Genomic DNA, 16,801 nt, shown 5'->3' with positions numbered 1-16,801 from the left:
CCTTAGTTATTCTAAGGGCAAGATAGGAAAGATCAAAAGCTCTTCAACTGCTGGAACGGCCCCCAGATTGTAGCCATTCATCAGCCCAGGACTGATATATTATATTACACCTCAGAAATTACTCAGTGGTCACAAAAGCCAACTACTTTTAAATCCTTCTGTTTCTCTCAGAGGAAGCTACTTCTGGGATTTCCCAGAACAAAACTCTTAAACTAATACATTTTCCAGGCAAGTAGCTATCTCACTCTAAACATGCTTTTGAAAAGTAATTTCCTGAAGTATTCACCAATAGACAAAGGAAAGTACCTACCAACCACCCAGGTAGCACTCAAAGCTAGAAAAGCTAACACAGATTTGAAGGCAAGTTAAGGTAAATAAAACAACACCATAGGTCCACACACTTGTTGGCAGCACCATATCCTTTTGCAACCTGAAAAATGTGGCTGCCACCCTCCTCAAACATACCCAAGGCATTTGCCAAACCCTCTGTTCCAAAAAAATACCAGCCACTGATCTTCTGTCCTTTTGAAGCAAAACTTATATCATGTTGCTGCTTATCATTATATCATGTCCTCCACCATGTCCTGAGGGCTATCAACAAAGTGTGATGTGTTTTCAGGGCAAGAGTGGCCAAGGCCATCTCCCTTAAATCCCAAGACACTGCCCATCCCTTGCAATGGATGAAAGGTTATGTCTTTGTTGACCTTATATTAAACCAGTGTTCAAAAATTCTGCTCCTCCAGCAGTGTCAACCACTTTGGCCAACAATGAATTTATTGTGAATTTTTAAAAAGTGTTTTGGAAGCTGCCTTAGGTCTCACTCTGGGAGAAATATACCATACAAATGTAGTAAAATATATACCTACCTACCTACATTTATATTCTGGGAGTTGAAGTCTTTAACACCTGAAGGACCAAATCATTGTACTGGGCAATCTTATGGGGAAGAGTATATTCTTTCTATTTATCTTTATTTGAGACATCACATGCTAGCCAATAAGCAAATGAACAATCTTTTCTTTTCTAATCACCTGCAAACAAATAATTCTGGGATTTGGTAAGAAGGACTCACCACAGGGGCAAAACACATGCTTGCTACAGATATTTTTACAACTCCACACACTTATATATTTATTTGTATTACATTTTAGAAGAATCATAATTTAATCAGTAATTGCAAGAATTACTGTTTATCTAATTAACATACACACCCACACACACACCCCAATGGGGCCAAAGCAGAATATCTAGAACACAATGTTTTGGGCCCAATTAGGCAGTACTTGAGCAAGAGATTTCTACATTTTCTTTTGATCTAAAATGGGTATTTATGGCTAAACTAGATATTTAGACTTAGGTTGATATCCCAAAATTAATCAGATAAATTCAGTATCAATCAGCAGATTCTGGCTTTTTAATTTATTTTGATTGCATTTATTTAGAGCATTCATACCTTGCCCTTCAGCCAAAAAAATAAGGGCTTCCATTTTGTGTGAAAAGGTGTATGATAAAAATATAGATAGTAGGTATTTCCTTTAAAAAAAGGAATTAGTTAACAGGTGGACAGGAAATCTTTTGTAAAAACAATACAGTGAGAATCAAAATAGACAACAGTGGACTAGATGGATAAATAGTTTGACCTGGTATAAAGTAGCATTTTATGTTTTTTAATGAAAACTTGCCATTTGGTATTTCTCTAGCCTTCATTATTCTTATATTCTTCTCACTCACCTTTTCTCTTTCAGCAAGCAGTCATTTGGTTTTTTTTTCTGAAGTTAGTATTTTAGTATAAAAAGGAGTTTTGTGGAAATTTAAACATTGTCCAACTCATTCCACCTTAATCTTTCATGGATTACAACACATTTCTTCAGATGCAGCTATTTATTTGTAACCAAGAGACTTTTCTTAGGTTTATATGTGCATTTATATGCATTTATTTACATATAGCTTTGGCAGTAATATACTGGAACCCGGAAGTGCCTGGATTTTCTGCCTGACAGGGAAAGTGAAGTAATTTGTCCCCACCTTCAGGTTTCCTTGTGAGATCAAATACAACCCTTCATGTTACTAGGAGAGGAAGGGTTATCATATGTTTTTTATTGTATGCTTTTGAGTCATTTCTGACTTTTGATAGCCTTAAGGCTGACCTAACACAGGGTTTTCTCGACTGAGGCTATGTAGCTCATCCAAAGTCACCCAGTGAGTTTCCATGATTGAGAGGGGGGCTGAAAACTGTTCTCTAGGGTCGTAGTCCAGTTCTCAAACCACTACATCACACAATATAATTTTATCGCTCTTGAAATATTTCAAGTGGCCTAGTCAAAGTCAAGCGAGCTTTCCAGAACAGAGTACATTCACCCATTCTGGAGCTTCCACAGTTGCTGAACAGAAAGTGAAGTAACATTTCTCCATCTATGCTAATACATGAAAGACAGAGCATATTTCTATGTTTAACCTAGTGTATTGGATCACTTCTGGAAATAGAAAGTACTTAATCTTTTCCAACAACGTACAGAGATATTTTGAAGTGAGGTACTCGAAGTAGTAAGGAAATCAGATCTCCTTGGCAACAGGAGTTTCATGTTTCACCTAGTAAAGTAACTACCCAGTTTACTGCTAGAGGACTGCGAAGTTTCTAAGCAATGTTTGGTGGAACAGTTCAGCGAAGGCTATATGTCCCTAAATGCATTTTTAGTGATCTAGGATTGTCTACATGCTCTATCCCTCTCCAAAATTTCTATCCTGTTTATATGTCACCTGGTCACGCCCAGCATTATTATTTTTTTAATTTTAATTAGGTCCTGCCATAGGTTTTTAAACATCGTTGTGTTATTGTTAATGTTTATAGCTATTTTCTGTTTATGAGTTTATTTATTGTTTGTATTACGGTTGCTATTGTTTTTATTGTTGTATTGTGGGCTCGGCCTCATGTAAGCCGCAGCGAGTCCCTTGGGGAGATGGTAGCGGAGTACAAATAAATTATTATTATTATTATTATTATTATTATTATTATTACCTCTTTTTTCCTGTATGACCCTGACACCTAGACAGAAAGAGGTCAAAGAAGAAAAAGAGGTCCAAGACAGTAGTGAGAGGTGTGTAGGAGAATACACAAGAAAAGGACTATACCAAAGCCCATGGGAAAGTACCACTGAGGTGTCTACTAATTGCACTCTGATATCTAGAGACTAATCTATATGTTGACCATCTAGAACAGTGGTTCCCAACCTTTCATCTTCCAAGTGTTTTAGATTTCAACACCCAAAAATCTCAATCAGGTGTTAGGAATTGTGGGAACTGGAGTCCAAAACACTTGGAAGACCAAAGGTTGGGAACCACTGATGTAGAACAAGGCAGGCAACTTGGCATTTTCTGACATTTAATACTGCAATCCCACAGTGGTTGGTGGCTTCCATGTCAATTGTGTAGCAAATTCACTCTGAGTTTTAGTCGTAACTTTAATGGGACTATCCAAAGTTCTGAATTTATTTTGGCTACGTAATTCAATACCTTTGAAAGCTGGAGTGTCTTCACTACCTCACCGACATGGAGACTATGAAAACTACATTAATTCCAGCCAGCATGACCAAGAGCCCTATCTCCCCTTGGGACCAAGAGTCAGGGAATATGGGATTTACCGTCCAGGACATTTTTGGAGAACGTTAGGTGCTATTCCTGCTGTGGGCAGTACACTATCCACAGAAGTAATGGCAATCTGATCAAACTGCTCACCATTTTTGACTTGCCTTCCTTCCAGTTCTTGAATAGGGATGACAGTTTTTGATGTGCCACTCCCTGTGGATCAGAAGCCACAGGTGCAATAATCTGTTGTCAAAACACAAAGCATAGTTTTTGTGTCACAAGTATGTGGGATTCCAAGAATATGACTCACTCAAGAAATTATCTGTCCTCTAATAATAGTAGTAATTTTATTTCTTACCCGCCCCTCCTTGTAATTCGAGGCAGATCACAGCACAGTTAGACACACAAACATTGCAAACATTCTAAAAACACACATATTAAAATGTAGTTCTATAAAAGATACATATTAAAACGTATTTCTATGAAATGCGCATTAAATACACAGGACAGAGATTCAAACACAGGACACGAGTTTAAAATTCATGTTTAAAAATACACATTGCATGTTCCTAGCTGTTAAGTGTGGATGAGCTTTAAACACCCATTTTGTCATCATTATCCCTAAATGGGTTTGGGCATATTATTCCTCTAGTTATTTAGATAAACAGAAAACATACTGTACATAGCAAAGTTGTATGGGAAAATTTTCAGAGCCTGCAAGTCAGGCAGATATTAAAGCATGCAATCTCTTCTTACTGTACTTTATTTTTGTACTCCTAGCTGAAGTGGTTTCAGATTTCCCCTTCTGATTGGTAAGACATTACTGCCTCTTCCCAAACAGAGAGTAAATTTAAAACATGCCTGTTTAAAAAAAAAAAAACCCAGAGGGTTTTTCCCTGTGCTTCTCTCCTTTTCTTGAGCGGAAAAAAGGGGTGGCTCATTATAGGCAATCTGCAAAATGGGTATTCCACATTTCTTAACAATATAGAAAACACAGAAAACCCAGCGAAGGCCTTATGATCAGAACTCCCAAGAGTTCAGCCCTGTAGCTTATGCTCTTGTTTTTTCTTTTTTTTTATGATGGGGCTCAGCTGTGAAACATAAGAAGCAACAACTGAGAAGAGAGAAAATTTGCTGTCTAAGAAACAACTGTAACCAGCTGCTACACATGTGAGACTGGAGAGGAGGAGCTGGAAAGCAGGGCTTCTGAAACGTTTTCCACAGCTGGTTTCTGTTCGAGAAATGTTTATATGATCTCGGATATATAGCTATATAAATTAGGCATACCAATCAAACATTTACTGATAATAAATCTGCCTTTGCAAGGCTTTCTGAACAGGCTAATTTTCTTTTTGTGGAGTACAGCTGAAGCACTTACTGCAACTGCCATTGTAAACTCTGCACATTGATTTTTGTTGTTGTTTTTAGTTTTCATTATTAAATAAAAAAACAATTTAACAGAAAATATGTTAACATTTGCATTAAGAGACATTTTTTCATATTAATATTGTCATTCCCTTTATAAAGCAAAACAAAACTATAGTAAGTTATAGTTTCCATTTGGTCATATCATGACCCAAACTCTGTACATTGTTAATGAGAGGTTTGTGTAAATGGGCGACACTCAGAAACCTTTTACTGTTGCCAAATTTTTCATGACTCCAACATTCAGCCAAGGGGGGTCTGGGCTCACCATTTGAGAAGCCATGACTCAGAGCAAGGCTATATTTGGGGGACTTACGACTTTAAAAACAAGGCACCTCCTATACAAGTTTCAGTCCTAGGAAAGTATTCCCAGATGCCCTGACATACTTTTACAAAAACAGACACTGAGAAGACTTGGGGTGAAAAAAATACAAATAAAGAGGCAGGCCCGTGGCCAGGATTTTGATTTGGGGGGGGGGGGGGGCTGAGTCTGAGTGAAAAAGGGTATACCCTAGCAAACCTTTTGTATTGTTACTCCAATACCCCCATGCATATGGGATATATTGAGCATTGTGATCAGATCATGATATTAATAAACATAACCGTTTAAATAATGTACCAGTAAGGCCTTCTTGCGGACCACCATGGGAATTTCGGGGGGGGGGGGGGTGAAGCCCCTCAAGCCTCCCCCCTGGCTACTTGCCTATAAAGAGGGGTATGCAAGGAGGGAGCAGGAAGAAAAGATGGCAGACACAAAAGACCATTTCATCTGGCCACCTATTTAGGATTTTTTTTCTTCCCCCATTCCCAATGTTTGTACCATCTGTGCCTGATAAAGAGGGGAAGATATTCAACAGCTTGCCACAGATGTGATTTTATACTGATCTTAAGGATAGTAAAAGGTAAAGGTTTCTCCTGACATTAAGTCTAGTCATGTTCGACTCTGGTGGATGGTACTCATCTCCATTTCTAAGCCGAAGAGCCGGTGTTGTCCATAGACGCCTCCTAAGTCATGTGGCCAGCATGATTGAATGGATCACCATTACCTTCCCACAGAAGCGGTACCTATTGAGCTACTCACATATGCATGTTTTTGAACTGCTAGATTTGAAGAAGTTGGGCCTAACAGCGGGAGTTCACCCCACTCCCTGGATTTGAACCATTGACCTTTCAGTCAGCAAGTTCAGCAGCTTAGCAATTTAACCCAATGTGCCACCAGAGGGCCCTGTCTTAAGGATAGATATGGTATAATTTTGTTTTCATACATGGGTCACTGTCTACTTGGCTACATTCTGTTTTTATGCCCTCCTTCATTTGGAAGGAGCCCCCGGTGGTGCAGTGGGTTAAACCCCTGCACTGGCAGGACTGAAGACCAACAAGTCGCAGGTTCGAATCCGGGGAGAGTGCGGATGAGCTCCCTCTATCAGCTCCAGTTCCCCATGCAAGGACATGAGAGAAGCCTTCCACAAGGATGTTAAAACATCAAAACATCCGGGCATCCCCGGGCAACGTCCTTGCTGACAGCCAACTCTCACACCAGAAGTGACTTGCAGTTTCTCAAGTTGCTCCTGACATGACAAAAAAAAAAAAAACTGGAAGAAACAGAATTCTCGTGCAGGAAAGGGTCAAGAAGAAAAATCATGGGTAGACAAGGAGAGAATCTAGGCTTGGGCAATCAAGAAAAAAATGGTTCTAAACTCGTTTCGTATATAGGGGGCGGTGGCGATTCGATTTTAAAATGATTTCTGAAATTTTCTTGAAAAAAAGATCAGAAATAGCACGAAATCCCAATCGCTTCATTTGCGTCGTTAATGGAAGGTGCCCCACCCTCCCTCCAGAACCATTGAGTAACTTTGACAAAGTCAGCCTAAACAAACAGTTTAAAAATCTCTGTTTCCCTTCCCTGTTAGTTTTAAAATCTCGCGTTTTCCCTTCCCTGGTGGCGAGCTGCCATGCAGAGGGACGAGGTGGGCGTGGCTAAGCACAACTCTCTTTGAAGGCCACGCCCCCAGTGACCTTCAAGGAGAGCTGTGCTTAGCCATGCCTACCTCGTCCCTCTGCATGGCAGCTCGCCACCAGGGAAGGGAAACCGCGAGATTTTAAAACTAACAGGGAAGGGAAACTGCAAGATTTTAAAACATGGCCTTCAAGAATGGAAACTGCGAGGCTTTGCCAAAGTTGCTTAATTATTCTAAAAATCAAAATAACTGTGGGAGACATCCGAAAATAATTCCGAACAATGGGTAAGTGCTTTAAATTCGGAATTACTCCTCCCACTATTCCTGCATGGCTCGAAATTGGTTCAAAAGGTAATTTTTTCCTGAAATAATAGCGATTTAAGAAGATTAAAGAACAAGTCCCTATTGGGGAGATGGAGCGGGGTACAAATAAAGTTTATTATTATTATTATTATTATTATTATTATTATGACTGTACCTACCCATGCCTAGTGCCCACACAAGTCAAAGCAAGGAAACACAAACAACCATCCCTCCAGCACAACAGTTTTGAAAGAAGCAGACATGGTAGTCTGTCAAAGCAGGAAAAAGGAGGGGCTGAAATCTAGCAACAGTTTAAAAACTGATTTGTATCAACCCACTTCCTTGGATACAATGAGAATGTAGATTAGAGTAGTGTCCCCAGAAATGTATGCACTTATTAACAAGTAATAGTAGCTATGCAGGTATGGGCAAACTTTGGCCCTATGGGTGTTTTGGACTTCAATTCCCACCATTCCTAACAGCTTCAGGCCCCTTCCTTTTCCCCCTCAGCTTAAGTGTCTGCTAGGAATTGTGGGAGTTGAAGTCCAAAACACCTGGAGGGCCAAAACTTTGCCCATGCCTGAGCTACAGTGACTATTTAACAACTAAGTAAATATGTTTCTACTGAAGACCAGCTATTATCATAATGATTTTATGGGAGTTACACATTCCATCTTCAAGGATCAGTTATGTCAGGGGTTCAAAGGGTGATCCCTGCTTACCAAAGGACTTTGTCAGAGCAGAGCTGCCAACCTCACTTCACGTCCCTTTTTTAAATTATTATTTTTAATAAAACTTTGAGAAAAAATAGTTATATAGACATATACTATACATTTCCCTCTTCTTTTGTTCACATTCACCCCTGTGATCCCCTTCTCCAGAGCCATCTTTTCTTCTAAAGTCCCACCAAAAGTTCAATTCTTCCCAATACTTTTTCTAGAAATTTTCTCCAAATACTTTCAAAGTCATTTTTTACACAATACCTTCGTTACTTTTAAGTTTGATGTTAGCTTATCGTTCAGTTTCCAGGCGTCTTTATACCATTGATTGATCTGTATTTCCATTTCCCCTTTCCAACATTTTGCAATTCTCACTTCAAGTTCCTTATGTCATTTGGCCAGAGGTCCCTCTTAGAGAAGACAAAACAAAAATGTAAGCTACTCAGGGGCATCTATTTGGAGGGGAAGGGCACACCCTATATACCAGGCATCCTCCAACTGCGGCCCTCCAGCTGTTTGTGCCTTCAACTCCCAGAATTCCCGACAATTGAACAAGCTCGTTGGTGCTACTGGAGTTGGAGGCCCAAAGAGCTGGAGGGTCGCAGTTGGAGGATGCCTGGTATATACATCAAGAGACAAAAGAGAGAGAGAGAGAGATGCCTCCCTGCCAAATAAGAACTGGAGACACTGCTTCCTGCACCCACTTAAAGGGCAGCCCTCTCTTTCGCAAAGTTAGCGGCTCTGAGAAGAGATGCAAGAAGCCCCCGCCACGCATGGGAGGCTCCAGGACTAGAGAGCCTCCCAAACTCTTCTCTCTCACCAGAGTCCTGACTTCTCCCAAGAAGACCCTCCCATGCCAGCTTCCTGAGGAGGAGGAGGAGGAGGCTCCTCTTTGCTCCTCCACCTCCCCTCCGTTTCCCCTCACCTTCTCTCTTTGCCTCTTTTCGCTGTGGAAACAACGCGGAGAAGTCAAAAACCTTCCCCAGTTCTCGCCTCTTCGCCTGAGCTGGGGCTCGAGCGGTTCAGGAAGGCGCGTGCCCGCGGAGAGCACGCGGGCACGCGCCTTCCTGAACCGCTCGAGCCCCAGCTCAGGCGAAGAGGCGAGAAAAAGTTGTCCCAAGGATTTTGTTGCAGCCTGGGGTGCATCTAAGCTGTAGAACAATGTTTCTCAATCTTCTCAATACAGTTCCTCATGTTGTGGTGACCCCCAACCATAACATTATTTTTGTTACTACTTTACAACTCTAATTTTGCTACTGTTATGAATCATAATGGAAAATTCTGACACTCTGGATGTATTTTCATTCACTGGACTAAATTTGGCACTAGGGGTGAGAAAAGCGGTATAGAAATACTGTAAATAATAATAATAATGATAATAAATACCCGATACACCCAAATTTGAATACTGGTGGGCATGGAGGGGATTGATTTTGTCATTTGGGAGTTGTAGTTGCTGGACTTTATAGTTAACCTGCAATCAAAGAGCATTCTGAACTCTACCAGTAATAGAATTCATGGAATCGTAGAGTTGGAAAAGACCTCATAGGCCATCCAGTGCAACCCCCTGCCAAGAAGCAGGAAAATTTCATTCACAGCACCCATGACAGATGGCCATCCAGCTTCTGTTTAAAAGCCTCCAAAGAAGGCGCTTCCACCACACTCCAGGGCAGAGAGTTCCACTGCTGAACTGTTCTCACAGTCAGGAAGTTCTTCCTAATGTTCAGATGCAGGCCCATAGCCAACATTTTGTTCGGGGGGGAGGGGGGGAAGAGGCACTGAGTCTGAGTGAAAGAGGGTCTAGCCTAGCAAACCTTTTGTATCGTTACCCCAATACCCCCATGCATATGGGATATATTGAGCATGGTGATCAGATCATGATATGAATAATCATAACAGTTTAAATAATGTACCAGTAAGGCCTTCTCGCGGACCACCATGAGAATTTGGGGGGGGGGAGTGAAGCCCCTCAAGTCTCCCCCTGGCTACTTGTCTGTAAAGAGGGGTATGCAAGGAAGGAGCAGGAAGAAAAGATGGCAGACACAAAAGACCATTGCATCTGGCCACCTATTTAGGATTTTTTTCTTTCCCCATTCCCAATGTTTGTACCATCTATGCCTGATAAAGAGGGGGAGATATTCAAAAGCTTGCCACAGACGTGATTTTATATTCATCTTAAGGATAGTAAAAGGTCTCCAAGGTCATGTGGCCAGCATGACTGCAAGGAGCACTGTTACCTTTCCACTGGAACAGTACCTACTCACATTTGCATGTTTTCAAACCACTAGGTTGTCAGAAGCTGGGGCTAACAGCAAGAACGCTCCCCAGATTCAAACCACTCACCTTTTGGTCAGCAAGTTCAGCAGCTCAGCGGTTTAACCCGCTGTGCCACCGGGAGCTCCTTAATAAAGCACAACAATATAAAGATAAATAGACCGTTTTAAACACTATATAATAGTATAAAACAATACAACACCATTTAAAAGCAAGCCTATAGTTAAAATATACAGATTATAATTATAGTTAAATGTTAAATGACTATATATGATGATATTGTGCATCTCTCTTTCAAAATGCTTCATTCACTTCTTCCAGCAACCAAATCTTACCAATTTGTCAAAGCAAAGTACTTCATTTCCCCTATTCTCTTTTTTGCTTTATTCTGAAACTTATTTCTATGGATGAGCAGTTTCTACCTTTAAATGTATTTAATATGCACTTACTTCATTTTCTGAAAGTTAATGTGTGAATCATGCATCCTTGTTATTAAATCCTTCCCCTTGATGAACTTAGTGAACCCCATTTCTTATTAAATAGACATAGCCAGGATTACAGCAGAGTTGGAACGTGTGTAGTTGCCTAGATGTTGTCGGAATACAATTCCAAGTTTCTCACCGTTGTCTGGTTACAACTATTGGGAGCTGTAGTTCAGCAACATCAGATGTGTCGCATGATTCCTGGATTAGACTATTTGCAGTCAATCTGAATATTACTGAGCCACAATACCCCCACCCCTCAAAATTTATAGTTCATCAGGAAACTACAAGCAAATATATGATATTTAGTTTTTATTAAAAAACCTTTTTTTGGAAGTCCAGAGTTCCAAAATTCCAAAGCGTTAGGGGCTCCAAAATGAATCTAGCTCAGGTATGGGGAAACCTAGCACCAAGGGCCGGATGCAGCCCCTTGGGCTCTTTTCTCAGGCCCTCCTCCCATCATCCTGTTCCTCCTTCTTTCTCTCTTTCCTCCTTCCTTCCCTTCCTTCCTTCTTTCTCCCTCCCTACCCCTCCTTCCTTCCCTTCTACCTTTTTGTCCTTCCTTCCCTCTTCCCTCACTCCTTCTCCTTCAATTTCTTATATAGAATGTATAAACTGTCCTCTAAATATATGTATCAAATATAACTTGAAGACAGCCCAGTTTGTGACCCAGTTTGTATAATCCCTTGGGAAGGAGACTGTGGTCAAGATCCCTCCAGCTATTTCCCAAGCCAGATAGCTATCAGATCCATGTGTAGTGATTTCAGCTAGGACCCTTTAACCTCGGTCCTAGCTGAAATCACTACATATTGAAGTTTTATTTTATTCTACCTTTCAGCCACAGAAGCCAGTTGAAAAGAACAAAGGGGTTAAATATGTTTGTATGTACTTTAAATTCCACTGTTGAGTTATGATGACTCTATTAATTTCCTAGTATTTCTGGTGGTTTTACCAATTCCTTGTTCTGAAATATAACTTACAGCACTTGGTACTTGTTGGCCATTTCTCATCCACCAAAAGGTGGGGAGCTTTAGAGGATAAAATCAAAACAGCTGAGACCCAACATTTTAGATATGATAACAACCATCTGCACTACTCCTCATCACACCCAAAGATATAGCTGTATTAGATAGTTGTGAAAGTGACCACAAAATGTCTTTTTTTCCTTCCCTCTTTTTCAAACCGCCACTACAGTTATGCAAAGGCAAGTGACTGGATTGTAGCACCAGGAAAAGTGAATTCAGAGAAAGGAGGAACCAAATAATGCCTCTTCCTCAGTGCTAGGAAAAGTGGAAAGGTGAATTGCAGCCTATCAACATGCTTGGACTGCATCAGAGCTAATGATAAAGCATGCTGAAGGTTACACTCCAACAACATCTGGAAGGCAGCCTTAATTTGCCCACATATTCCTGAGAAGGTAGTATTTGAAAGAAGATTTCCAAGGTCAAAATGTCCAAAAAAAAACTTTGATTAGTGGAAATGTTGAAGTCATCTGACATCTCCCTCAGGCTTTCCTTTGAATGCAGCTGTCATCCTCACTGTAACAGGAAGAGTGATTTTCACAGGAAACCATAATGTTGTGAGCAGTCTCTGATATAATGGAAAGAAGTCTGATGTAGCAATCTCTTTCAGCCAACACACAGAAATGCATACAGATCAACACAGCTGCTAATCTATAAGGACTGTCATGATTGCTGCCTCCAGTTTATAACTTACCGTGACATAATCCCAGGAAAATATATTCCTAGGGCAAGAGTGGAATGGTGTTCTTTATCTTTTTTTTCTATTGTGTGTGTATGGGAAGTGTCTATTATCTGTTTCCAACCTCAAGAATCAAATAGAGACGTAAACTTTATTGTTGCTGTTAGCCTTCATGTTATTTTGGGTTTGTGGCTAAAATAAGATCAACATGAGGTTATCTTGCCAAGATTTGTTCATAGGTGGTTTGCCCATTGTCTTCCTCTAAGTTTGAGAGTGTGAGTTGTTCAAGGTCACCCAATGGTTGATCGAATTCTGGTCTCCAAACATACCTGTCAACACTCAAACCACTATACCACATTATATTCTCCTGCTCCGGTTCCAAGAAAGTTAACAAGAGCCCGCATGTGGGGTGGAGAGAGAGGAAAAAAAAGATAAATGATAAAGGGTCATCTAACTGTTTGGTTGATATTTAAAATTGTTTCTATATACTAAATGCTACTAGTGGTTTGATAACTTTAGAGGGAAGTGTTAGATTGGCTTTTTCTCTGGTTAGTCTGTAATCCATATACAACCATGTTGTTATTTTTAATCTCCTTTCTCTAATGACCCATTCTTATGTGGCAAACGGACACTATCCAACCAAGGAGAGTGGTATAAGCAGACTTGGGAAAATGCCAAAGTTTACACACACACACACAACATTGAAAGGCATTACTAAAGTCCTTGCATTCTGTTAGGGAGGGAAATGACATAGTCACCCTTGAATTCTTAAATGCCATTTCATATGAAGTTGCTATCAGCAGTGTGGGGTTTCCCAAGGGTTAGTGAACTATCCTTGAGAAAGGTGGAGTAAAAAAAATGAATATGTATCTTAAAACTACTGAAGACTTATAATACTCAGTAGATAACAGAATACAGATTATTCATTAGGTACAAAAAACAGAAACTGGAAATGTGCCTGAACATTTTGTTGTAAATCCACTGATCGTGGTGCTTTCTCTTCTGTATGCAAGTAAGTAAGTAAATAAAGCAATTCCACTTACAACTCACTCAGCTTGACAGAAATGTTTTTTAAAGTATGGCATGTTGAACTTCGTATTTCCAACTATTGTAGAACTTCGGATTTCCAAGCAAGAAGACAGAGGCTGCACTCACAGGAGCAAAGGCAAACAAGGCTAAGTGGTTGGGTAATAAGCGTGCAATAAATACCTTCAAATACAGATGAGTAAATTCCACACAAGGACTTTTGAAGTCACATGAGCTTATTACAGAACTTCTCTGCGATTAGATATGGTTCCTGAGCCATACTTCTTTGCAAATCATAATTGTTTCTATATGACAAGACCAATATTGTGTAATATTTATCTCCAGTGAGGGAAGTGTTATGCTTTCTCAATGAGATGCCTCTTTAAAGTGAGGTGGATGACTCCCATTCCAAAATGGTGATTATCTAAGCTCCACCTGGAGATGGTTCAAAGGATTTTGCTGACTGAGGCAGAACAGCAAATGGCACCCCTTACCCACCAAAATCAAAGATACATAGAACTCAAGGCAAGTCAGTTTACTTTACTATGGCAAGCTCAACCTAGCAATGGTAATTTAATAATAAGTTAAATGATATGTTTATCTTTTTTAAAAAAAACACTTTTGTAAGTAATTTTTATAGGTAACACATGGTCCATTTTACATTTCAATAAAATAAAAATGCCAGGAAAATGAACAAAAATAAGTAGGGGAAAAGAAAAGAAGGGAAAAGCAAAACAAAGAAAAGGAAAACAAGTAAAAAAAGAAAGAAAGAAAGCAAAATGGAAATAACAACAACTAACCGTGTATTTGACTTCCAACTACTCCTTTGTGGCTGTTCTATATTTTCATCATCATGTTAAGCCACAATTATTTGTTTATCTTTTAAAATACTCCTTTTTGTCAACCAACCCTCTACCTGAAGCCACTGTTCCTCTCTACTAAATAGTAGGCCTCAACCCACCCCTGCGGACTTCCCATTTCTTTCAACCTCTCCAGTTCCTTCTGCCATTCCTAACAATAAGAATGCCTTGAAAATAAAAGGATAGTTGACCATCCATATTTGTGGATTTGACTTTTACATATTTTATTATTCCCTGATTTGATTAATATAACCTCTCTAGCACAACTCTAGGAATCTCACCCTACTGAACAGATCTCTCTAAGTCCTCTAGTACAACACTACAGTCAACCAATAAATGTTGACTACAGAATTGCACTGGGGAATATAAAGAAATGTTATTTTAAGTTTTAAAAATATGGCTTTATATTTGCATTTTTTTGCCATTTTTGCCAAGGGCTGACTGTATATAGGCAGTCACCAAGTTATGAACAAAGTAGTTTCTGTAGGTTTGTTCTTAAGTTGAATTTGTATGTATGGTGATATAGGTACATTTTAGGTGCAGCTCCATATAGATAGATAGATAGATAGATAGATAGATAGATACACACACACACAACCCTACCATCAAAGAGCATTCTGAGCCCCACCAATGATACAATTGGGCCAAACTTCCCACACAGAACTCCCATGAGCAACAGAAAATACTGTTTTCTTATGATCTTTGGTGAGCCCTCTGACACCCCCAGGTTGAGAAACACTGAGCTAGAGAGCTTTAGTATCTCACTAAACTACAAATTACCGGATTCTACAAAATGCAGCCATGGCAGATAGAGTGGAATCACAGCACAATGTGTAGTGTGAAAGGACTCTTATATCAACTCACTGTGTTTTTCAAAAATATTTTTGATAGTAAAATGTTGGTCAGTACATTGGTTGGAGATTTAAAACAAATATTTAGCCAAGTCCGCTGTACTCAACCCAATGAAAACTGCCTCCACCCTGAAGAAGCAATTTACCAATAGCATATTCTCAAATTACTGACTTCATGACTCCTAAACAAACCAAAAACAATCAAATGCTATATGCTCCACAAATTCCTGGGGCAGGATTGATACCACTAAAATAAATATTCTATCTATTATTTATATTCATAATGACCCTCTTGTCTATGCTTTCAATTTTATTTTAGGAAAACTGGTGCTTTGTTCCATAAATTGTTAATGAGGTTTTGGAAGAACCCCAGAAATTTGTTTTTTGAAATGACATTTGCCAGTGGAGCCAAGAAGCCTCTGCCTTCACTATCCATATAAATGCATTTGCTTTTTCCTTCCATTTGATCAGAGGTCATCGTGTTCCAGTTGTATACACTGAAACATGACAAGTAACTCATTTGGGGAAATTGATGAAATCACTTTGTCTGAATTTCCAGAATATTTACAGCACAATTATTATTCTCTGGATTTTAGCCAATGTTATTAACCATCGTAGCCTGGAAACCTATTCAAATGTTCTGTCTGTGTGAATCTGACATTTTAGAAAAAAATAATAATTTCTGGATCCAGTTTATTCTTTAATCATTTATTGAGCCAGATAGCAGTTTTAAAATCTGCTTATATGATCAAGAAGAAATTAAGTTACCTTCTAAAGTGGTATGGATATAGATAAGACATACATCCTCCCTCTCTTGTCATTATATGAGCGATCACAACTAAAGTTGTTGTAGGTTTTTCTGGCTATATGGCCATGTTCTAGAGGCATTTTCTCCTGACGTTTCACCTGCATCTATGGCAAACATCTTCAGAGGTAATGAGGTCTGTTGGAAGTAGGAAAATGAGTTTATATATCTGTGGAAAGACCAGGGTGGGACAAAGGACTTTTGTCTGCTGGAGCTAGGTGTGATCACAACTACATTTGAGATTCATCTACACTGCAGAATTCATGCAGTCTAACACCACTCTAATTACCATGGCTCACTGCTATGGAATCCCAGAAGCTGTAGCTTTACAAGGTCTTTGGCCTTCTCTGCCAAAGAGGGTTGGTGCCTCACCAAACTACAACTCCCAGGATTCCGGAAATTTCTTCTCCTCCACATCAAGCTGAAAACCTATTCTCTTTGTATTGTTTTGTTTATTTTTTTCTTTATTTTGGAATAAAAATAGTAGTTTGAACTACTAAACCATGCTGGTTTGCAGATGTAAAAAAAAAAACAACCCAACAACCCACTTTCTCTTTGAAATAGGTTCTGAAATACTATGAAAGGCATTTTGTATTCTGGGATTATTTTGCATCTTTGACCTCCGAGCTCTGAGTAATTGAATTTCAGCTCTGATGTGAAATAATGTTGGTGCTGAAAACGCTACATGAAATGATTTAATCTGTGACCACTGAAGCCAGACTAATTCATGAATCACTTTATATTTACTCACTACTAGAAATGCAGATAACACTGGAAGTGCCACATGGGATGTAACGTAATCAGAGTACAGTTCT

The 16,801-nt window shown here is 39.5% G+C and overlaps 1 protein-coding gene across 2 annotated transcripts in view; it reads right to left on the bottom strand.

The window, feature by feature from the left end:
* Window positions 1-9,025, bottom strand: part of LOC132774279 (leucine-zipper-like transcriptional regulator 1) — a 28,545-nt gene extending 19,520 nt beyond the window's left edge. The window contains exons 1-2 of one of the 2 annotated variants that reach the window (XM_067473516.1): window positions 8,913-9,025; window positions 3,733-3,825 (exon numbers count right to left, since the gene is read on the bottom strand). The gene's annotated coding sequence lies outside the window, so the exon portion shown is untranslated. The remainder of the gene's footprint in view (window positions 1-3,732; window positions 3,826-8,912) is intronic. The other variant, XM_060774264.2, reaches the window with a different exon arrangement.
* Window positions 9,026-16,801: the final 7,776 nt, after the last annotated feature.

The sequence above is a fragment of the Anolis sagrei genome, chromosome 1, assembly GCF_037176765.1.
Source record: "Anolis sagrei isolate rAnoSag1 chromosome 1, rAnoSag1.mat, whole genome shotgun sequence".
NCBI classification, from domain to species: Eukaryota; Metazoa; Chordata; class Lepidosauria; order Squamata; family Dactyloidae; genus Anolis; species Anolis sagrei.
This window is presented reverse-complemented; position numbering and strand designations above follow the sequence as displayed.